Source organism: Bos javanicus, chromosome 8, assembly GCF_032452875.1.
Source record: "Bos javanicus breed banteng chromosome 8, ARS-OSU_banteng_1.0, whole genome shotgun sequence".
In the NCBI taxonomy this organism is placed as follows: Eukaryota; Metazoa; Chordata; class Mammalia; order Artiodactyla; family Bovidae; genus Bos; species Bos javanicus.
Window position 1 is genome coordinate 17,211,671 of NC_083875.1, and position 24,256 is coordinate 17,235,926.

Sequence of the window (24,256 nt, forward strand, 5' to 3'; positions counted from 1 at the left end):
ATTAGATTAAGCCCAGAACTGGGAAGTGGTCACTTGAAACAAATGTAAAAACATATGGTGGGCACTGTGTCCAGAGGTCTCTACAGAATATAGAGGGGACTTGAAGTAGGGGGAGTCAGGTCTCTGTGGGCGGGGCAGGGAGAGTCAGAGCTCAGTTAGTACTGAGCTCAGTCTAGAGGATGCAGGTTTATAAGGAACATCGGGGTATGGGGGGTTAATCAAAATAGATAGAGCCAAGATACAGAGAAAGAAACAGTCAGACAGATGCTGGAAATAGCAAGTTGGAGTGGGGTGCAGGGCTTGAGGATGGGGTCAAAAAAAGAGAAATGGCCAAAGGCCAGACCATGAGCTCCTGACACAGCAAAGCAATAAGATTGGTCTTCATTCTCTAAGCAATTGAAATTGGTCAGTAGTCAAGTAGGCGAGCAACCTGATCTGATTCGTTTCAGATAGATCACATTAACAGAACTACGGAGGTGAACTGCGGTGGTGGCAGGAGGGGCAGCGGTAATACTGAAAACAGGGAAACCAGTTAGAAGACCTGCAAAGTCTAGGCAGGAGGAAATGGAGGAAGTGGAGTTGCAGAGATGAGAAAGACTAAACAGATAGGAAGAAGACGTAGAACTTAACGATCCTGAGTGTGTGGGGTGAGCGAGATAGGGGACTGAGGGTGAATTCTGGGTTTTTAAGGCTCCCTGGTGGCTCAGACAGTAAAGAGTCTGCCTGCAATGCAGGAGACCTGGGTTCTGTCCATGGGTTGGGAAGATCCCCTGAATGAGGGCATGGCAAACCACTCCAGGATCCTTGCCTGGAGAATCTCCATGGACAGAGGAACCTAGCAGGCTACAGTCCATGGGATCGCAAAGACTCGGACACAACTGAATGATTTCACTCTGGGTTTTTACGACTTTTGACTCTAGAGTCAGTACTTCTGACATGGAAAGGCTTTCCACCTCATATTAAAGAATGTCTTTTATTTATTGCAAACAGTTTAACATATCCTCTCTGCCAGCAAAGAAAAACTCACCTGAGATTCATATTTTAAGTTATTTTTAAAGAGAAAAATATTTTTTTCTGAAAAACTATTGTTTAAAAGACAGTGTTTTTGTTTTCTTCTTTACCCAAAATGATCAGCATAACATCCTCCACTAAGATAAAGAACAAATTCCCACATAGCTGCTGGCATGATGGATATCTAAGCAGAGAAGAATTTTTTTACAATGTAACTTTCTATCATGGGAAAAAGATTAGCACTCTATTTAAGAAGACAGTTCTCTGAGATTCTCAGAAAAGGTGAAACAATCATTTCTTTTATGTTCAGACCTGTCTTGACATGCCCTGCTACCACCATAAACACAGCACATTAGAAGTTCAATTTCTATTCTCAGATGCACAAGAAGTAACTTCAGATTCAAGACTGACATTTGACTTGAAAGATATGATGTTAACATGTCATAGACAGTGCCTGGAAAAAAAAGATTTTAAAAATATATTTAAAGACTTTTCAAAATAATTTGGCTCTAGGGGACAAACGACAGTGATATTTAAATGTCAGTGATATTTAAACATCAGTGATTTAAGTTCCGAGAGCTTATACAGGATAGCTTCCATGTATAACCTGTCCTTGTCATGCGCCTTTCCTCTGTACATCCCTTCTCTCTTGTCTGTTTTATTTTGTCATCCTTTTTCTTTTGGGGAGGTATATAAAACTTTTAACTATGCTTAGGGGGAGAAATGAGCTGAGATTTCTATCTGCTTAAAATTTTACATAGAACGTGCTGTGTGCAGAGAACTAGAAAAGAACTTTGAATTGTCTTGATTGAAAGCACCACTACTGAGGGTCATTTGGGAGAACTGTGCTACGTACTTTAAAGATTCAAGGTATGTGACATTATCTCCACAGCAAAGATAAGAAAACTGAAGATCAGAGAAGCTAAGTAAGTCACTCAACCTCACAAAGTCAGTAAATGATGGAACTGGGATTCAAGCCCAGCTCTGTGACTTCAAAGCTAAGGAAATGAGTGTGTGTGGCCGGGTGTGTGTGTGTTAGTTGCTCAGTCGTGTCCGACTCTGTGACCCCACGGACTGTAGCCCACCAGGCTCCTTTGTCCATGGGATTCTCCAGGCAAGAATACTGGAGTGGGAAATGAGGAGCCAGTCTTAATCTAGTGAACCTCCCAACCCTACCCATTTTGTGGGAAATTTTACAAATGCCCTCCACATCATTTTTCTCCCCACAAGCACAAATGTTGAAGAAAAATTTGATTCATATGCATGTATCCTTAATTGGCTGTCCTGCTTATTTATTTCAGAATGCAAAGGCACATTTCACTTATTAAACCTCTGGGTGTTTTCAAAAATTGGCAAAGGAAATGAAGTAATGGCTATAACACGCTTCCTGCAAGAGCCAGCAATTAATGGAAAGGGCTCTCATAGCTGTAGTTAACTCAGCTGTAAACTCATATTCTTCCCATCTAACTCCAGAAGCAAATTTCTGAGAAAACAAATGAGTTAATTTGCTCTCTGAGCTAGAGTGGACCAAGGAGAGGCAATTCTCTGTCGAGTAAGTAATGTTTGAGTTTGTTAATGACAACCTTGAAGTAGCCTAACATTATGGTCTCATATGACAAATTTCAGTTTTCTAAATCTAAATTGCATACCACTAAAAATCAATTGCTCAGGGGGAGGGAGGCTGTCAGCAGAAAGTATGAAGGTAGGAAAGAGATACTTAGCATGTTTTAAAAATAGATTTTGATGTAACTTCATCATTTTCTAGAGATACAGGTTACTTGGATTAGATAAGTGGTTTCCCCAACTACACTTTCTACCTGTGTAGACTCATTTTGTGTGAATCAAAGAAGTTATAGGTTATCACAGGTGTTACAAGAATCTTGTATGTATCCTAGAAGTTACAGGATACTAACGGTTGTTATACCAAATCACAGGGTGGACCAGGAGTTACAAGAATTGAATTTAAATGGCAAGGAACACATCACCAGGGAAGTATTAATAGATGAAATCTGACCAGTGGAAATGTTACCAAGTCCAAGCTTGCTCTGCTTGCCTCACTACAGGCCAATAAATCTGAGAGATGAGGTGCTGCAGAAAGGAATACAACTTGAAGAACCCAGTTAACAGACAAGATGGCAGACTAATGTCTCAAAATAACCAACTTATCAAGGTCTAGGTGCCAGGTTCTTTTATAGAACACAGATGGAGGGGGAGAAGAAACAAAGTATTATAAAAAGGCCATTAATCTTGCAAATATCTCCTAGAACCACAGGCTAGAACCATGGGCAGGGGATGTGTTAAGTTCTTCCTTCCTGCCCTCCACAGGTAGACAGGGTCCTAAACAAAGGCAATTACTTTAACAGTCAGGCAGAGGGGCAGGATTCTCTGAAGCAGACCATTATGTATGACAATAATAACAAAAGTAACAGAAAGCAAGTCAAAGAAACAGTTTCAACATGGAGTCAGAATTGGCTTTTCCCTGCAACAGAAATACTAGACCTGTATCTGGGGATCTCTCAGTGATGGACATTGTTTTAGTCTCCCATTGAGGCAATCACAATTTATCACAGACTTAATGACCTAAAGCAATGGAAATATATTCTTTTACAGCTTCTAAAGGTCAAAGGTCTAGGTGGACTGGGCTGGATCCTCTCCTGAGGGGCTCACAGTACCAAAATCAATGTGTTGGTAGGGTTGCTCCTTAGTCAAGGTGCTGGGGAAGAATCTGCTCCCAAGCACATTCACATTGTTGGCCAAATTCAGTTTCTTGCAGTTGCAGGACTGAGGTTCCCATTTCTTTTGTAATCCTGGGGACACAAGGAAGGGGGATAGCTTCTGCCCCTAACAGCTGCCCATTTCCTTTCTCTAGCTCTCCATGTGGTCTCCTCCAGCAACAGCAGTAGTCCTCCTGATGCTTTAAATGGGTCAGATTTCTTCTTATGCCATCTCTCTCTCTGACTCCAGCAAGTTTTCCAGAAAGTTTTCTACTTTCAAAGCCTTGTTCAATTACACTGAACCTGCCTGAACAATTGAGGATAACCTTCCTATCTTAAGATCTTAACTTGAACTACATCAGCAAAGCCCCTTTTGCCATTTAATGTAGCATAACCCAGAGCAGGCCATCAGAGGGTAGGGTTCACAGGAGGACAGGGGCAAATTTCTGCCTTCCATCAGCATTACTGTTTCCTGGGGCACCCGGGCTCACAAAGGTTCTTGAAAGAATGTGGCTTCCAAAACCAGCAGGCTATCTTCCAAACTATGAGCACAAAACAAAACAAACAAACAAAAAAAATCCCTATGCAGCAATGCCTCTTTCCTCAAAAGGTAACCAAATCAATTTGGTTTACACCCAACTGTTTTGAACTGTTAAAGACAGAGAACTTCCTAGTGCACAAGTCAACAGAAAACACATCCTATTTTTAAGGCAAAGTCATCAAAAAACATTGACAATAGGTTCAGTAATAATAATAGCTACTGTGTTGTGCCCAGCAGTTAACAATTTTGGGCAGTGGTAAACATCCCCTTTCTCAGTCCTTTGATGGAATGGGATACAATTGCTCCTTCTAGACAATGGATAAAAACATTTCAGTGCCAACAGGACTGTAATGAAATATGCAGAGCCAACACATTAATCCTCGTTAATATTTCCTGTGTTCATGAAAGCTCTCCATATATGACTACGTAAACTAAACTTACATGTGCAAAACGTGGAATGAGATTGCATGGTTCACTGCTGCCACAGAATGGAGAGCAGTGCAATCCCCAACTGTTGTCACAAATCTCAAATCTGCTTTGACATCACAGTCTGCAAATTATAGTCCATCAGAGGACACAGCTCACTGGTCTCTGCACATTCATTTTCTTATGCAATAAAATCATTTCCCAGCAAGAATACAATTTCATGAGAGTGGCTTCACAGTGAGAATCATCCAGCATGGTAGTTAAATGCCAGGGGGTTATAAAAATACAAATAAAGTAAGAATGTTTAAAATCCTTTGAGTTGATATTATAAGAACAAGGGTGTTTAACATCTCTGGACAATCAAAATAGTAACTTGATAGGTACAGGAGTTCTTTAATCCTAAGGGCATTTAATACTGATCTTAATGACAATGATTTTAGACCTAAATCAATCCTGACAACAATAATTCCAATCATTCAGTTCAGTTCAGTCATTCAGTCATGTCTGACTCTTTGCAACCCCACGGACTGCAGCATGCCAGGCCTCCCTGTCCCTCACCAACTCCTGGAGTTCACTCAAACTCATGTCCATTGAGTTGGTGATGCCATCCAACCATCTCATCCTCTGTTGTCCCCTTCTCCTCCTGCCCTCAATCCCTCCCAGCATCAGGGTCTTTTCCAATTAGTCAGCTCTTCACATCAGGTGGCCAAAGGATTGGAGTTTCAGCTTCAACATTAATCCTACCAATGAACACTCAGGACAGATCTCCTCTAGGATATACTGGTTGGATCTCCTTGCAGTCAAAGGGACTCTCAAGTGTCTTCTCCAACAACACAATTTAAAAGCATCAATTCTTCAGCACTCAGCTTTCTTTATAGTTCAACTCTCACATCCATACATGACTACTGGAAAAACCATAGCCTTCACTAGATGGACCTTTGTAGGCAAAGTAATGCTTCTGCTTTTTAATATGCTGTCTAGGTTGGTCATAACTTTTCTTCCAAGGAGTAATCATCTTTTAATTTCATGGCTGCAGTCACCATCTGCAGTGATTTTGGAGCCCAGAAAAATAAAGTCAGCCACTGTTGCCACTGTTTCCCCATCTGTTTGCCATGAAGTGATGGGACCGGATGCCACAATCTTAGTTTTCTGAATGTTGAGCTTTAAGCCAACTTTTTCACTCTCTTCTTTCACTTTCATCAACAGGCTCTTTAGGTCTTCACTTTCTGCCATAAGGGTGGTGTCATCTGCATATCTGAGGTTATTGATATTTCTCCCGGCAATCTTGATTCCAGCTTGTGCTTCTTCCAGCCCAGCATTTCTCATGATGTACTCTGCATAGAAGTTAAATAAGCAGGGTGACAATATGCAGCCTTGACGTACTCTTTTTCCTATTTGGAACCAGTCTGTTGTTCCATGTCCAGTTCTAACTGTTGCTTCCTGACCTGCATACAGATTTCTCAAGAGGCAGGTCAGGTGGTCTGGATTCCCATCTCTTTCAGAATTTTCCACAGTTTATTGTGATCCACACAGTCAAAGGCTTTGGCATAGTCAATAAAGCAGAAATAGATGTTTTTCTGGAACTCTCTTGCTTTTTCAATGATCCAGCAGATGTTGGCAATTTGGTCTCTGGTTCCTCTACCTTTTCTAAAACCAGCTTGAACATCTGAAGTTCACGGTTCACATATTGCTGAAGCCTGGCTTGGAGAATTTTGAGCATTACTTTACTAGCGTGTGAAATGAGTGCAATTGTGTGGTAGTTTGAGCATTCTTTGGCATTGCCTTTCTTTGGGATTGGAATGAAAACTGATCTTTTCCAGTCCTGTGGCCACTGCTGAGTTTTCCAAATTTGCTGGCATCTTGAGTGTAGCACTTTCACAGCATCATCTTTTAGGATTTGAAATAGCTCAACTGGAGTTCCATCACCTCCACTAGCTTTGTTCATAGTGATGCTTCCTAAGGCCCACTTGACTTCACATTCCAGGATGTCTGGCTCTATGTGAGTGATCACACCATCGTGATTGTCTGGGTCATGAAGATCGTTTTTGTACAGTTCTTCTGTGTATTCTTGCCACCTCTTCTGAATATCTTCTGCTTCTCTTAGGTCCATACCATTTCTGTCTTTTATTGAGTCCATCTTTGCATGAAATGTTCCCTTGGTATCTCTCATTTTCCCGAAGAGATCTCTAGTCTTTCCTATTCTATTGTTTTCCTCTATTTCTTTGCAATGATCACCGAGGAAGGCTTTCTGATCTTTCCTTGCTATTTTTTGGATCTCTGCATTCAGGTGGGTATATCTTTCCTTTTCTCCTTTGCTTTTCGCTTCTCTTCTTTTCACAGCTATTTGTAGGGCCTCCTCAGACAATCATTTTGCTTTTTTGCATTTCTTTTTCTTGGGGATGGTCTTGATCCCTGTCTCCTCTACAATGTCACAAACTTCCATCCATAGTTCACCAGGCACTCTATCAGATCTAGTCCCTTGAATCTATTTCTCACTTCCACTGTATAATCATAAAGGATTTGATTTAGGTCATACCTGAATGGTCTAGTTATTAATAAATGTATTTATCCCCCTTTGGAAATGAATTCAGACCATACTGAATTAAAACCAGCTGCAACTAAAAAAGCTCAAGTTATGTGGTCTGAAGTTACTAGTTAACTTTGGTATAGACACTGCCTCTGACAATATTCCACCTTCCATTTAACTAAATTGTTAGAGAAGGGAAAACAGTAGTTATAATAAGCCATTCTGTACTTTTCATGCTTTCTATTGTGTTCCTTGTACTTTTTGGAGACTGATACTCATTGAACTTTAAATGAATTTTGAACATCTGTAAGTTTTATTACCAGTGGCTCAGAGGTAAAGGATCTGCCTGCAGTGCAGGAGACCTGGGTTTAATCCCTGGGTCAGGAAGACCCCCTGTAGAAGGAAATGGCAACCCATTCCAGTATTCTTGCCTAGGAAATCCCATGGAGAGAGGAGCCTGGTGGGCCATGGTCCAGGGGGTCACAAAGACACGACTTAATGACTAAATAACAACTTTCACTAACGTCCTTCAGAACATTTCCCTGTGCTACTGCTGCTGCTGCTGCTAAGTCGCTTCAGTCGTGTCCGACTCTGCGACCCCATAGATGGCAGCCCACCAGGCTCCCCTGTTCCTGGGATTCTCCAGGCAAGAACACTGGAGTGGGTTGCCATTTCTTTTTCCAATCCATAAAAGTGAAAAGTGAAAGTGAAGACGCTCAGTCGTGTCCAACTCTCAGCGACCCCATGGACTGCAGCCTACCAGGCTCCTCTGTCCATGGGATTGTCCAGACAAGAGTACTGGAGTGGGTTGCCACTGCCTTTTCCTGCTACACTGTTCCTTAAAAAAGAAATAATTGATTAGAAGATTTAGGAGATCAAATACTAATGCAGCTTTCACACTGGTCAAAATTAAGAAAAAAATAAAGATTTCATGATTTTTTCATCTGCCTACAGAGAGAAATACAAGACAAGCTTATTGACTAACAAACTTAGCTTTAAATAATAGATAAAGCATGTCATTTTCATATCAAAAAACCACTTTTTTAAGGCACTTTACTATTTAAGTAAAAAATGAATTCAGTAAAATACAATCAAATTTTATATAAAATCTGCCAAATGGAAGCTCTTTACTGTATGACCTTTAGCATCATTTGACAACCTCCAATAAAATCTTATTTTCACCTTCTGTTCTAGACATTACTTCATGCATTATCGGCCCCAGAAAGTTTTCAGTGACAATAATTTCATTGAAAGTGTCTTAATATAACCTATATTCAAATTCACTGAATGCCATGTATCATTTGTACAGCCTATTTCTTGACATTATTTTCAAAATATTGCTTGCATCCAATTCTTTTTGTCTGCAAATATTCAAATTCATACTACGGCTGTTATAGAAACAGCTAATTTACATATAGATTAAAAATTACCTTGAAGCCCATTTACACCCTGATGAGTTAAAGACAAAGTAACCCAAAGCTGATAGCTGGCTTCCATTAAATCCAAGTATTATGACACATTAGACTAGTCAAAATACAGGCTCCAGGTTCATGGCTTGGATCCTAAAATGCTGGATGGGATGATGGCAATGTAGCAGACATGGCCAAAATTGAAGATATTTTCTTCAATACTATGCAGATTCTGAGACACTGTTCCTTAAATTGACTCACCTCTGTGCTTACTCTTCATGCTTTATCCAATATGCATTATTGGTAGCTGTTTTAAGTCAAATCAGTTAGGAGGCCATTGGCAATCTAGCCAATTTTAATTAGACTTGAGGAAAGAATGTTCTTTCAAAATAACCACAAAGTTTACAGTATGACTAAGTGCATAGTTTGATGCTGCTGGTCTACTGGCCTGCCTGCTTTTCTTTCTACTGGAAGCATTAGATGACTGCTGCCTACTATGACAGGTTTTCTACCACTTTCAGTAAGTAGATGCTTATTCATACTGGACATATCATTCTGTTGTGCCAGCCATGCCCAAGTTTTCTTTAAGTTCCCCCACTCCTGGTCCTTATTTAAAGGGGAAGGGCTAAGTGACCAGCTTAGAACTCTATGAGCTATCATAGCCATAGTACTGGACAAAAGATGGAGAGCTTTCTCTATGCCTGTTAACCTATTGGCCTCTCTGTTACCAATGGGATTCTCTCTCTTTATCTCTTGAGAATTTAAACTCTTAGACACATAGATTATTGTCAGGACAAGCTGAAAGACTATGTAGAGTTGAAATCAGAATTGGTATCAAAGAAAGCCTCATTAAAAAGGAGTAGAGGGAGTTTACTGGTGGTCCAGTGGCTAAAATGTTGCCTTCCAGTCCAGGGGGTGTAGGTTCGACCCCTGGCCAGGGAGTTAAGATTCCACATGCCTCACCACCAAAAAACCAGAACAGAACAATATTGTAATAAGTTCAATAAAGCCTTTAAAAATGGTCCACATCAAAAAATATTTTTTTAAAAAAAGGAGTTGAGGCTATGGATCAGAAGTTCAAACCATCCAATAGAGGAGAGAATGAAGAAGACTTGCAGAGAATGAGAGCTGAAAGAACGTACTGCACTATAATAGAGACACAGTGAAGGAGACAGACACAGAGTAAGATTCAGAGAATGGCAGCGTCAGAGACAGAACTCCTGAGTTCCCACTGGCTTTCCACCCCCTGGCCCAGTGCCCATGAAAATTGGCCATACTTCCTACCCTTAGTTTAGTGATACAGCCTTATATTTTTTTCATGTACATTTTTGCTTGAACTGATATGAGTAACTGTGAGTTTTAGGCATACAAATGCTGATTACAAAACCATGTTAAAAGATGATTTCAAGCAGTAGATGGAACTACCTTATATCTGGATTTAAGAGAAGGAAAGAAAAAAATCTGTTTTGTAGAAAAAAGAACAATCCTTCTGATGTGGCAGGATTCTCTAACATCCAACATAATGTGCTTTTAAGAAACAAATGTACTGGGACTTCCCTGGCAGCCCAGTGGTAAACAATCTGCCTCCCAGTTGTAGGGGACATGGGTTCAGTCCCTGGTCTGGGACGATCCCATACACCCTGGAGCAACCAAGCCTGTGCACCACAACTACTGAAGCCCAGGCTCTAGAACCCATGCTCTGCATCCAGAGAGGACAGCGCAGTGAGAAGCCTGCGCACCACAGGGAGAGAGCAACCCCCGATTGCTGCATCTAGAGAAAGCCTGCACAAAGCAGTGAAGACCCAGCACAGCCATAAAGAAAGAAAGAAAACCCTACGTCTGCTTTCTTTTCATGAGAAAGTACTATTTCCTAAAAGTTATCATCTCGGAGAATTTCTAAAGAACCCAGGGTAAAGTGACACGTTGGTATTTTGTCACTTTCCATATTTGAAAGATGGAAAGGTCTTGCATATACATGACTATGAAGTCTGTTCTGTTCAGCATTTACCCTTTGGTATTTATTCAAGAGACTTAAGTCTCCTGCCTCTGTGCTCTTCTTAATCCTTTTGCCGACCAAGTCTTTCCACCCAACTCATTTGCTGATGATTCTGACACTCAACTGTCCCTCTGTCTCCAGTTCTTGTCTTTCTAAATTTTACCACAGAGAGTATTTCTTCTTTTCCCCTTATAAACTAAGACATGCTTTCAGTTTCCTGAAATAGAGGCAACACTACAAAAGAAATTGCAGTGGATCTGGACTACTTCCAGAGCCCAGCAAGTTAAACATCAACTAAAAAGAAAATTAGACAATGGATCTTTTCTATCAGAATAACTTTGATCAAATAATTGTATTACAAATACGTAGGTATTTATTGGAGGCTAAAATAGACCAAGTCACAAAAGATGCAAGCAAAATAAATAAAGAAATTTTAAACAGAAATGTTTAGCCAGCAATTCCACTCCATATATTTATAAAAACACATGTCCATACAATGTCTCACAGAAATGGTCATGAAAGCTTTATCCATGATAGCCAAAAGCTGGAAACAACCCAGAATTCCATCCATAACATAATATAGAAACAAACTATGGCATACCCACACAACAGATAATACTCAAGCAGTGAAAAGGAATGAAGTTCTGATCCAAGTAACAACAAATGAACATCAATATTATTATGCTGAAGAAAGAAGCCAGACACAAAAGAGAGTGTAAGATTCAGCCTGGATGAAATTCTAGAAAAGCAAAACTAATCTACAGTAACAGAAAGCAGACCAGTAGTTGACTGAGGGTACAGACAGGGGTAGTAGAGAGAACTGACTACACAGAGGCATGAGGCAGCTTCTTGGAATAATGAGAAGGTCTTTATTGAGATGGCAGACACGCAGCTGTGTACATTTGCAAAAGGTCACTGAACTGAACACTTTTAAAACTGGTACATTTTATTGCATATTAATTATACTGCAATAATGTCAGTTTTAAAACAATAAGATTATCATAAAGCTGGGCCCCTCCTAATCTTTATCATTACAGAGACATCATTGGCATTCAGTGAAATCACTATTTACCTAAATGTTCAAATTATTTTTTATTTTATTTATTTATTTTATTTATTTTTTACTTATATTTAGCTGCATGAAAAAAACATAGATTTTTCATGCAGCTACCTGAATTTACTTAGTCATCATTTAATAAATTCCAGTAATTTATTATACCCATATATCATAGTTAGTTGTATTAGGAAAACATTTCCCAATCTAAGATTGATCACTTTTACAGTTCTCAAGCAAGAAGGATAAAAGTTTGAGAGATCCTCAAGAGAGGGGGGGGAAAGGCATAACTCGCTTGTTATTTTTCTTCTGTAATTTAAACTATTAAGCACTTCATAGGTGTACACACACTTTAGATATATTTTATTATTTACAACTTTTTGGGTGCTTAGTTATCTCTACTTGAAAGCCAATGACTCATTTTCAACAAGTAAAAGAATGCCCTTGAGGCCCCATCAACTCATTCTCTCTACCAGCTAAAAATCACTGATGTGCATAATAGTGGAAGCAATCCCACATTCCATGACAAGAATCCCTTCCTGGCCTCCAGGAAACCTCCAAGAAACCATGATGACTCAATGATTCATCTATGGATGCCCAACACCACCATCCACACCACCTAATAAATGAATGAATCCACCTGGACAAAATGGTGGCTCTCGTGAAAGAAGCTCTTATTTGTGTCAAAGAGCTGCCTTCTCCCAAAGTCAAAAGCTTTGGGTCCTTTCTACTCTGATGCAAACTTTCTGTCCTTCTCATGATCTCTCTTACAGCACAAGGATTTTTCTTTATATTTTATAAGTATGTTATTTGTCATCACCCCCAGGTAATTGTTTCAACTGATGTTAATAATTACTTTGCCAACAAAGGTCTGTCTAGTCAAAGCTATGGTTTCTCCAGTAGTCACGTATGGATGTGAGAGTTGGAAAGAAAGTTGGATGTGAGAGTTGGAAAGAAAGCTGAGTGCCGAAAAACTGATACTTTTGAACTGTGGTGTTGGAAAAGATTCTTGAGAGTCCTTTGGACTGCAAGGAGACCCAACCAGTCAATCCTAAAGGAGATCAGTCCTGAGTATTCATTGGAAGGACTGATGCTAAAGCTGAAACTCCAATACTTTGGCCACCTGACGTGAAGAACTGACTCATTGGAAAAGACCCTGATGCTGGGCAAGACTGAAGGCAGGAGGAGAAGGGGACAACAGAGGATGAGATGGTTGGATGGCATCACTGACTCAATGGACATGAGTTTGAGTGAACTCCAGGAGTTGGTGATGGACAGGGAAGCCTGGCGTGCTGCAGTCCATGGGGTCACAGAGTTGGACACAACTGAGTGATTGAACTGAACTGAACTGAAGTTAATAAAATACTTCAGGAACACAGTATAATTATTGAATTTTTCCAGCTGGAATAAAGAATTCCTGCAGACTACCCACAGCCAGAACACTGCTGGCTTCTGAATGGCTGAATTCACCAATGGGCCAGGGACTGCAGTATCAGTCACTCACACACCTCCTCAAGAGTTCAGGTATGAAAAAGGCTCCTGCAGTGAAATAACACTGCTCTGTTTTATATAGTACCCAGCAGTTTTTGACTGTCCTGAGTGAACATCCAACAACATCCATCTAACAACATCAATGAGTGATGCTCCTTCAGTACAATGACTTCCCCTAAGATAGATTTTTTTAAAATGCATACCAGGGTTCATAAAATTCAAGGCCCAAGTATCTTCTGCCTTAAATAGACCTAGCTAAAATAATATGAAGAACTTAGCCTGGCCCTCAAGCTGTCCCATTATTATTTCTGAGATATAGAAGAAGTCCTTCAAATGTATTCCAAGTTAGGATAGTCCCCACTCAGAGCCCAGACTCTCCTTTTCCAGTCCACTCCCCATCACCCACATCACGTTTCCAGAGTCAGCCAGAAAAACCTGACCACTCGCCTTAGCCATCCTGAGAACAGCACTGTCCACACAAATGATCATGTCTCTGGATATTCCCAGAGATTCCTATGAAAGAAGGCCAGAGTGCAGAAGAGACCGCTGTCTTCCTCACTGGTGATGCACGTGGTCGCTGAATTTTGAGGGCTCATTGTGCTCAGAATCTCATGGAGCGAGCTCCTGACATTACTACCTTCATTCAGGGTGTTTCAAAACCAGTTCAAGAAGCCTGATCCTGGAAAAGTGCCATCTGTTCACAAGATTCTCCTAACCCTTCCACCCACCACCACCCAGGGTGATGTCTGAATGGTGGCAGGAATGAGGGTTTCTGCATTTAGCAACAAATCCTCTTACACCAATGTGAATGTTAATAGGCACAGAATCAAGGGAGACCCCCGGACTGTTCTTCTCAGTGTCTGGCTCCTGAAGACCTGCAAATGATGTAGGAGCTCCAGGTTAGACATTTACAACTGGCTGCCTGTTTGCATTTCATGGGACACGAAGAAGTGGGCTTCAGGCTAGATACTTCAAACTGTTAGCATTTCCTGAGACAAAAGATAGATGGGCTCAAGTTAAGGCATTTACAATCAGCCTCCCGTTTGCCCTCTGAAATGGAACTAACAGCAGAAACAGGGTAATAGCCAGTGTTTGTCTCTTGTAAACACCTTAAGGTAATAATCATGGCAATAGTCAAGGCAATAGTCATGGCTAGGACAAAGACAGGCAAAAGTCTGATTGAGTAAAGAATTAAAGCATCTCTGCTCTCAGTTTTTTTGGGACAAGGGAGATACTACACACGCATAGAAAGGCTCTTTGTGGGTCAAAAGGGATAACACGAGGCCATAATGAGTCCTGCTTCTCCCAGAAGCCTTCACTTTGAGATCCATCTTGGGTGAGGGGTATGTGAGCACCCAGAGGGTTCAAAGGTAGGTCAGGTGTGGAAAAAGAAGCCACATAATTGGCCTGAAGGAAGACAAAGACCCGGAAGAACTGCCCTGTATAAATGACTTAACCACCTCTTTACTGTGCTCCTCCTCGCCAGACGGAGAAGGCAATGGCACCCAACTCCAGTACTTTTGCCTAGAAAATTTCATGGATGGAGGAGCCTGGTAGGCTGCAGTCCATGGGGTCGCTAGAGTCGGACACGACTGATTGACTTCACTTTCACTTTTCACTTTCATGCATTGGAGAAGGACATGGCAACCCACTCCAGTGTTCTTGCCTGGAGAATCCCAGGGACGGGAAGCCTGGTGGGCTGCCGTCTATGGGGTCGCACAGAGTCGGACACGACTGAAGTGACTTAGCAGCCGAAGCACACCCCTTTCTTTCCGGGTTGCATCTCTGCCTTGCTTCTGTCTTAACTAAACAAACCATTCCTCCGTATGCTCTCCCACTTGCTGTTGTGCTACGTCTCTAATAATAAACGTCGTACCTGCATTCACAGTTTCTGCCTCCGTGTTAAACACATTTTTCACTGGGGGCAAATTTCCAGGGAAAATAGCTTCTAGCCTCTAGCCCTTGCTGGTCTGGTGACGAGGATTTCTGGGTCTCATCCAAGCTACCCAGGTCCAATTCCTGGGCAGGGAATGAAGATCTTGCTTCACATCACTGCTCACTGCTACCTCACCGAGATCACAAAGCACACCTTCATGCTTATCGATGATCTATATTCTTCCTCTAGATTTCAGTCCCCAAACGCTAAATCAAAAATCTGAAGGGATGAACAGATTCTGAATTTTTAAACAAGAGCATGAGATGATTTTGCATAGGTCTAGTACTGAGAACCATGGCTAGGTAGGCTAAGGTAAACACTAGCACAATTTAGATTTGTTGATATGCAAAATGTGGGTATTCTCATATATCCTGCTGGTCTTCCCTTAGAATAGATATGTGCCATAGCAGCAGTACTGACATTTATCTGAAATGTGGGTTGTGAAAGGCTGCAGGGCCTACAATAATGGAGACCATGAGGACACTGTCTAGATATCCAGTTTTCATGTGGATACTTGCACACATGTGAAAATGAAAGTGCTAAAAATTTCTGAAAGGATAATAAGGACAACAGGTATTTAAGTTTTGCTTTTAAGGGGAAAATATAGGAATTTCAGAAAAAAATGAGATGTATGTTTAATCCTAATTTTAAAAGTATTCTATTGATGTAAAGACATCAGTTTGTTCAGGAAGATAAAGAATATGTTATGTTTAATTTGCTTTGCTTAGCTCTTAGAATTGCCATATTTGAAACACTGAATTGAAGAGTACAATTTATATAAAGAATAATTATCCATTTACTCACTGAAATTACCATTAGATCATTTAGAAGTACCAGTATCTTATCTCCATCTCTTTTGGTTAATGAATAGCAGGCCAATATCTGAGAGACAAGAAGAACTAGTATTTACTGTCATTACCACCCACCAGTTCCTGTATTAAGCAGCATACAGGCCACGTATGAGAAAAGGGTGTGAAAAGTATTTGTTTAAACACAAAAGAAAAAGTTATGTTTTCAAAACTTGGTAGCCTCCATGGTGTTAAGTGGGCTTCCTTGGTGGCTCAGACAGTAAAGAACCTGCCTGCAGTGCAGGAGACCCAGGTTCCTTCCCTGGGTCAGGAAGATCCCCTGGGGAAGGGAATGGCAACCCACTCCAGTACTCTTGCCTGGAGAATTCCATGGACAGAGGAGAGTGGTGGGCTATACAGTTCACAGTGTTGCAGAGTCAGACACACCTGAGTGATTAACACTTTCACTACTTTTCACGGTGTTAAGAGTTACAGAAACCATTCATATTCTGAAAAGAAAATGTGGAGAGGTGGAGACAATCTACTGAATTCAACATTTGTCAACTGTAGCTTAATCTAACACAGTGGTTTAAAAACCAGATATGACTTCTGGCCCCCCTCCCTGGAGTTCCTGATTTTGAAGGTCTGAGGTGAGGCTAGAGTACTTTCATTTCTTAATTTCCAGGTGATACTGACGCACGATTAGAGAACAGCTGGTCTAAACAGTTTCGTTTTCCAGCTGTGGCTGCTCCTGTACCCTGTCCCAGTGTTGCGGGAGGTATGTAATGGGCACACCACCAGATGCATCCTGGACCTAAGCCCAAATGTCTTTCTGTTTCTGGAACTGTTTTTATCCAGTTTTGACAAGAAAGGGAAAGGATTTCTGATTTCAAAAGTATATTTGTGTGTGTTAGAAATATTGGAGGAAAACGAAAAGAAAATGATCTTGTAAAAACTGGAAGTACCTTTCCAAAACCGTCTTTAATGTGCGCTGGAATCCACTCAAATGGCTTTGGGCTTTGAATCCAATCAAATGCGGAGCCTGCTTTGCTCCTATTTGTGCTGTTGAAACTTGCCTACAAAGATTAGCAGAATCATAAAAATGGCTGACAATTAAATTTGCCTTGTTTCTTCATTTTGTTTTGTACTTTTCAATGAAAGATGCACCCTGAATCTCAAATATATCTTCCCCCTGGGCTACTTGGTTAAAAAAAAAAAAATTATCTTAGTCAGCTGCGGTATATCTTGAAGAAATTGGCATCACAACCCACAATGAGTTCAGGATTCATCACCCTCAAGTATCAGCCCTTACACTTCTGGAGACTTAAACATTCCCAATTATTAACGCTCTTAAAAAGTTTCACGGTTTTCTAGTAAAAAGGCTATTACCAATTCACAAACAAAGAATTTCAATCCAAACTTTACATCAGTGTATTGTTTCTTGTATCCTTTCTTTCCGGAAGGCAGCTGCTCTAAGAAAAAGATTCTTTGTCTTTCCTAAATTCTGCTCTCATCTCTAGATATTTTTAAGAGGGATTAGTACCATGACATCAGGGAGCAAAAGTGAGCCTTGGAATGCACAACTCTTTAGAGTCATAAAATAGGTGTCTGTCATGACTTCTCTTGTTGCATACATTTTATTTACACAATTAATCAACAAATAAACATAGCTGACCCTTAATATTCAAGGGATGTTACAATAATATTGGTGGCTGCTTTCATAAAGAAAAAAGCTGTCACTTTGTGTTAGAGAATTGTAACAATTAATAGAAAAAAAACTTCCCTCCACCTCCAGGCAGTGTCCTTTTCTCATTTTCTTTTCCCTTTTTATTGGAGTATAGCTGATTCACAAAGTTGTGTGAGTTGCAGGTGTACAGCAAAGTGATTCAGTTACACATATACATATATCCCCTTTTTTTACAAGAGTATTTCCCATATAGGCCATTAGAGTATTGAGTAGCACTCCCTGTGCTATACAGCACGTTCCTATTAGTTATCTATTTAATATATAGCAGAGTATATATGTCAATCCCAATCTCCCAATTTATCCCTACTCTTTCCTCATCCCCTGGTAACCATAAACTTGTTTTCCACATCTGTGACTCTACTTCTGTTCCGTAAATAAGTTCATTTGTATCCTTTTTCTTAGATTCCACAGATAAGCGATGTCATAAACTTGTCTTTCTGCGTCTGACTTACTCCACTCAGTATGACATTCTCTAGGTCCATCCGTGTCGCTGCAAATGGCATTACTTTCCTTTTTACGGCTGAGTAATATTCCATTGTATGTGCACACCACATCTTCCTTATCCATTCCTCTGCTGATGGACATTTAGGTTGCTTTTATATCCTGGCTATTGTAAACAGTGGTGCAATGAAAATTGGGGTGCATGTGTCTCTTTTAATTATGGTTTTCTCCAGGTATATGCCCAGGAATGGGATTACTGAATCATATGGTAGTCCTATTTTTAGATTTTTAAGGAACCTCCATATTGTTCTCCATAATGGCTATACCAATTTACCTTCCCATCAACATTTTCTCCACACCCTCTCCAACATTTATTGTTTGTAGATTTTTTATGATGTCCTCTGCAAACAGTGACAATTTCACTTCTTAACCAACTCGTATTCCTTTTATTTTTTTTTTTCTTTGCCAACTGCCATGGCTAGGATTTCCAAAACTGTCAAATAACAGTGGTGAGAGTGGACATCTCATCTTATTCCTTATCTTAGAGGAAATGCTTACCATTTTTGACCATTAAGAATGATGTTTACTGTGGGTTTATCATATATGGTCTTTATTATGCTGAGGTAAGTTCCCTCTCTGCCCACTTTCTGGGGAGTTTTTATCATAAATGGGTGTTGAATTTTGTCAAAAGCTTTTTCTGCATCTATTGAGATTATATAGTTTTCATTCTTCAATTGGGCTTCCCTGATAGCTCAGTTGGTAAAGAATCCTCCTGCAGGAGATCACGGGTTCAATTCCTGGGTCAGGAAGATCCCCTGGAGAAGGGATAGGCTACCCACTCCAGTATTCTTAGGCTTCCCTGTAGCTCAGCTGGTAAAGAATCCACCTGTTGTGTTGTTTTTTTTTAATTCTACAGTTTGTTGATGTGGTGTATCACACTGATTGATTTTCAGATACTGAAAAATCCTTGTACCCCTGGGATAAATTCCACTAGATCATGGTTTATGATCCTTTTAATGTATTGTTAGATTCGGTTTGCTAGTATTTTGTTGAGGATTTTTGTGTTCATCTTTATCAGTGATACTGGCCTGTAATTTTTTGTTGTTGCTGTGATAAACTGGTCTGGTTTTGGTATCAGGATGGTGGCCTCATAGAATGAGTTTGACAGTGTTTCTTCCTCCACAGATTTTTGAAAGAGTTTCCAAAGGATAGCTGCTAACTCTTCTCTAAGTGTTTGATAGAATTCACCTGTGAAGCCATCTGGTCCTGGACTTTTGTTTGCTGGAGGATTTTTAATCACAGTTTCAGTTTCATTACTTGTGTTTGGTCTGTTCATATTTTCTGTTTCTTCCTGGCTCAGTCTTGGAAGACTGTATCTTTATAAGAATTTGTCCATTTCTTGCAGGCTATCCATTTTATTGGCATATAGTTGCTTGTAGTAGTCTCTTATGATCCTTGGAACAAAAGCTTGATTAAAACACTTAATTTGAGGTGTCAGAGCCCAAGCAGAGTGAGGACAATCAGGTGTGACTCAGGCTGGATTGCTGAAGCATGCGGAAGTTGATGGGGGCGCCCACAGTTTGGGAGGGGGGGTGTTGAGGTGGATAACAGCAGCCCAGCTAGGGATGTCAAAGCCTGTGTTGGGTAAGATGGGTATCTTCCTGCGGCAGTGTAGCAACAATGTGAGATTGGTCACATATAGTATAACTGATCAGACAATACAGAAGGCTAATGGGAGCCAAGTTTCTCACTGTTGAAGGAAGGAGTTACAAATATGTAATGGGAAACAAAAAAAACTAGAATATGCTTTGTGGTAGTGGATTGAAATTGTAGGTATAGGTGAAAAGTCATGACTTCAATACAGATTTGGAAATGCGGATATACATATGAGGACAGATAGCTAGAAAGGTAAATATTCCCTAACTCTGACCACTCAGAGGGCCTCAGAACAACGCTTCACCATCAATGAGAACAACTAGGTTGCAGAATTCAGCTGTTTTATATCTTTCTCTGTTAGTCCAGGGTTCCTTGGAGTAATAGGTGATTTCAAGCATTGGGGCAATAAAAGTACATGAGTCACAGAAACTCACTGTTCCCAAAAGTAAGGAAGCACTCAAAGAATGACAGAGATATGAGAAGACAAAAGCCATTCTGAAGGGATTTTCAATGACTAAATATGGGGAAATTTCAGCATCAAAATAAATAATTATAGTAGTAGATTATAACTCATTGAATTTAATCAAAACCTCTAAGTCCATACTAAATAAGTTGATTGATTGATTTTAAGTGAGAAGAGAAATGGGAGAGTTAAATAGTTTTAAAGTCACTCTCCACAAAACACTTATTAATTTCAAAAGGGAAAAGAGTAACTTTATAGTGGAGAAGCTCTAGGACACATTTAAGCCAAAAAAAAAAAAGTCACCCAGTTGTGTCCAACTCTTTGCAACTCCATGGACTATACAGTCCATGGAATTCTCCAGGCTAGAATACTGGAGTGTATAGCCTTTCCCTTCTCCAGGGGATCTTCCCAACCCAGGGATGGAACCCAGGTCTCCTGCATTACAGGCGGGTTCTTTACCAGCTGAGCCACAAAGTAAACATAAATAAAGAGGCAAACTGAAATCACGAGCCACCAGACACAATGAGAACAATTCAAAATCGTATCTGTAATATTCTGGAAAAAGATCAACTGGATTATAAACATGATGGAATATCAAACAAACCCAAATTGAGGAGTAGTCTATGAAGTAATCCTTCAAAACATCAAGGTCATTGTACCAGATAGACCCTAAAATGAATACCAATAATCTCGGCTTCTTGGTGTTAATGCCTTTGTGCAATCCTATCTCTTGAGTTTGGGCAGAACCAAGAGGATACAGCAAAGCTTGATGGGATGTCCGTATCATGATTACATTACAGTATGTATAAGGCTCCATCACACCAACAGAGTCTCAGCTTCTGTCCTTGAAGGAGGATTCTCCCATGAAGTGGTCATGTTGGAAAAAACCCACATGGTAAGAAACTGCAGGAGCTAATGTAGTCTTTGGCAACAACCTTCCAGCAATCTGAAGGAGTTATGAAGCAGACCTTTCCGCATTCAAGCCTCTGATGAGACCACAGGTAAACTGCAGCCTGCTGAAACCTGAAGCTAAGTCCTGTCTGGACTCCTGACTTCCAGAAACTGAGATAATAAATATGCACTGTTTAAAGCTGCTAAATTTATGTTAATTTTTTATGCAGCACAGAAAACAGGGACAGTCATTAAAGTCAATAAAAGACTGAGAAACTCTTACAGACTAAAGGAGACAAAAGAAATATAAGAACCAAATGTAATGCAAGATTCTGAACTGGATCCTTCTGGGCATTACTGAGACAACTGTAAAGACTTGAAGGTGGTTTGAGAATCAGAGGGTAGAAGTATATCAATGTTATTTTCCTAATTTTGATGAGGGTTTTACAGTTATTTAGGAGACCATCCTTGTTAGTAGAAATACTAATAATAAACAAACACATGAAGTATAAATATTTAAATACTTTGATTACTAAATACTCTGGACACTAAAGTATACAAAATATTTAAAGGTGATGATGGGGCATTAAGTTGGCAACTTAGAAATAGTTCAGGGGGATAAGTTACTTATGTTCACAACCATTTTGTAAACTGAAGACTGTTAAAGTATTTCAAAAACAAACCAAAAAACCTGTTCCAAACCTACTCTTTTCCATCTCAACAAATACCATTTCTATTTTCCCAGTTGCTTGAGTCAGGAACATCTATTGCCTGTTCTGTTTCAATAGACTCCTAACTGTTCTCCCCCTTGCTCTATAACACCCTCCCAACCCCCACCGCCACGTCAATTCTCTACACAGTAGCCAGAGTGATGTTTTAAAATTTAACTCAGATCCTGTCAAGCCCCTGCTCAAAATATCCAATGGCTGCCCTCAGCATTCCTTTACACGAACTATACCTCCTCGTGAGTTGGCCCCTGCTCACCTCTCTGGCTCACCTCTAACCATTCTCCTTCATCATTCCACTTCAGTCCTTAACACCCTTCTTGCTGCTTCTGGAGTTTCTGCCCTTCCTATTCTCTCTGTTTAGGTTCCCCCAGGCAGCAACATGGCTTACTTCTTTCCATCAATATGGCTTCCATCACATGCCACATCCTTGGAGAACTCTTCTTTGAGCATTATATTAAAACTGTGTCCTCTTTCCCTTTTTTTTTTTTTTTTGGCTTGGAAAGATTGAGTGCAGGATGAGCAGAGGGAGATAGAGGATGGGTTGGATGGCATCATAGACTTAATGGACATGAGTTTCAGCAAACTCTGGGAGATAGTGAAGGACAGGGAAGCCTGGCATGCTGCAGTCCATGGGGTCACAAAGAATCAGACACGACTTAGCAACTGAAAAACAACAACTTTCCCACCATAATGTACAATTATCCCTCACCCCACAGAGTCAGACACGACTGAAGTGATGCAGCAGCAGCAGCAGCCACTTTATTTTTCTTAATGGTACTTATTACAGCATGCATGCTAAGTCGCTTCAGTCGTGTCTGACTCTGTGAGACTGTATGGACCGTAGCCCACCAGGCTCCTCTGTCCATGGGATTCTCCAGGCAAGATACTAGAGTGGATTGCCGTGCACTCCTCCAGGGGATCTCCCTGACCCAGGGACTGAACCCGTGACTCTCACATGCCCTGCACTGGCAGGCAGGTTCTTAACCACCAGCGCCACCTGGGAAGCCCATTTCTTTATTTACTTGTTTATTATCTGTCTCTTCTGTGAGGGCAAGTTCTCTTAATCTCCAAATCTCCAAGACTAGTCTGCTGCCTGATGAATGAATTAACACAGCCATATCAATATTTAGATGCTGAGGCATCAGCTAGGTTTATTCACTAGCTGCATGCTTTCACCCACAAGCCTTGCCGTAATTATGGCTCAAGTTCCTGTCTCAGAAAAATAAAATACTTCATGGGCAGAAACTCTAGGATCACACAAAATAGGCAGAACCATAACCCTTAAATTACAAGAGTCCTTTCAACTTCACCTGTCTCTATCCTAGAGAAAGCCGCTCACCTAACACAGATGTATTTTGACTCAGGTCTATCTCCCCTGTTTTATGAAATAGATCAGAGTTTCTAAACCTTGGCATTTTTGACATTTTGGGCCAGATCATAGATGTGGAGGGCTGTCCTATGCATTGTGACTCACGCGCTCAGCTGTGTCAAACTCTTTGCCACCCCATGGACAGTACTCTGCCAGGCTCCTCTATCCATGGAATTTTCCAGGCAAGAACACGGGGGTGGTTTGCCATTTCCTCCTCCAGGGGATCTTCCCAATCTGGGAATTGTACCCTTGTCTCTTGTGTCTCCTGCACTGGAGGCAGATTCTTTACCGCTGAGCCACCTGGGAAGTCCTGTGCACTACAAAATACTTAGCAGCAGTCCTGACTTCTACTTACTAGATGCCAGTAGCACCCTCCCAAGTTGTGATAACCAAAAATGTCTCCAGACATTGCCAAATGTCCCCAGGAGGGCAAAAGTCGCCCTTAATTGAGAGCCACTGAGGGAACCCAAAATCACTGCGGATGGTGACTGCAGCCATGAAATTAAAAGTCGCTTACTCCTTGCAAGAAAAGTTATGACCATTCGGGGGTTTTTTGTATTTCCATACAAACTGTGAAATTATTTGTTCTAGTTCTCTGAAAAATACCACTGGTAGCTTGACCCTGGGGGATGGGATGGGGAGGGAGGTGGGAGGGGGGTCCTGGATGGGGAACACATGTGCACCTGTGGCTGAGTCATGTCAATGTTTGGCAAAAACCACTACAATATTGTAAAGTAATTAGCCTCCAATTAAAATAAATAAATTGATTTTTTAAAAAGGAAAAATTATGACCAACCTAGACAGCATATTAAAAAGCAGAGGTATTACTTTGCCAAAAAAGGCCCGCCTAGTCAAGGCTATGGTTTTTCCAGTAGTCATGTATGGATGTGAGAGGTGGACTATAAAGAAAGCTGAGCACCAAAGAATTGATGCTTTTGAACTGTGGTGTTGGAGAAGACTCTTGAGAGTCCCTTGGACTGCAAGGAGATCCAACCAATCCATTCTAAAGGAGATCAGTCCTGGGTGTTCATTGGAAGGGCTGATGGTGAAGCTGAAACTCCAATACTT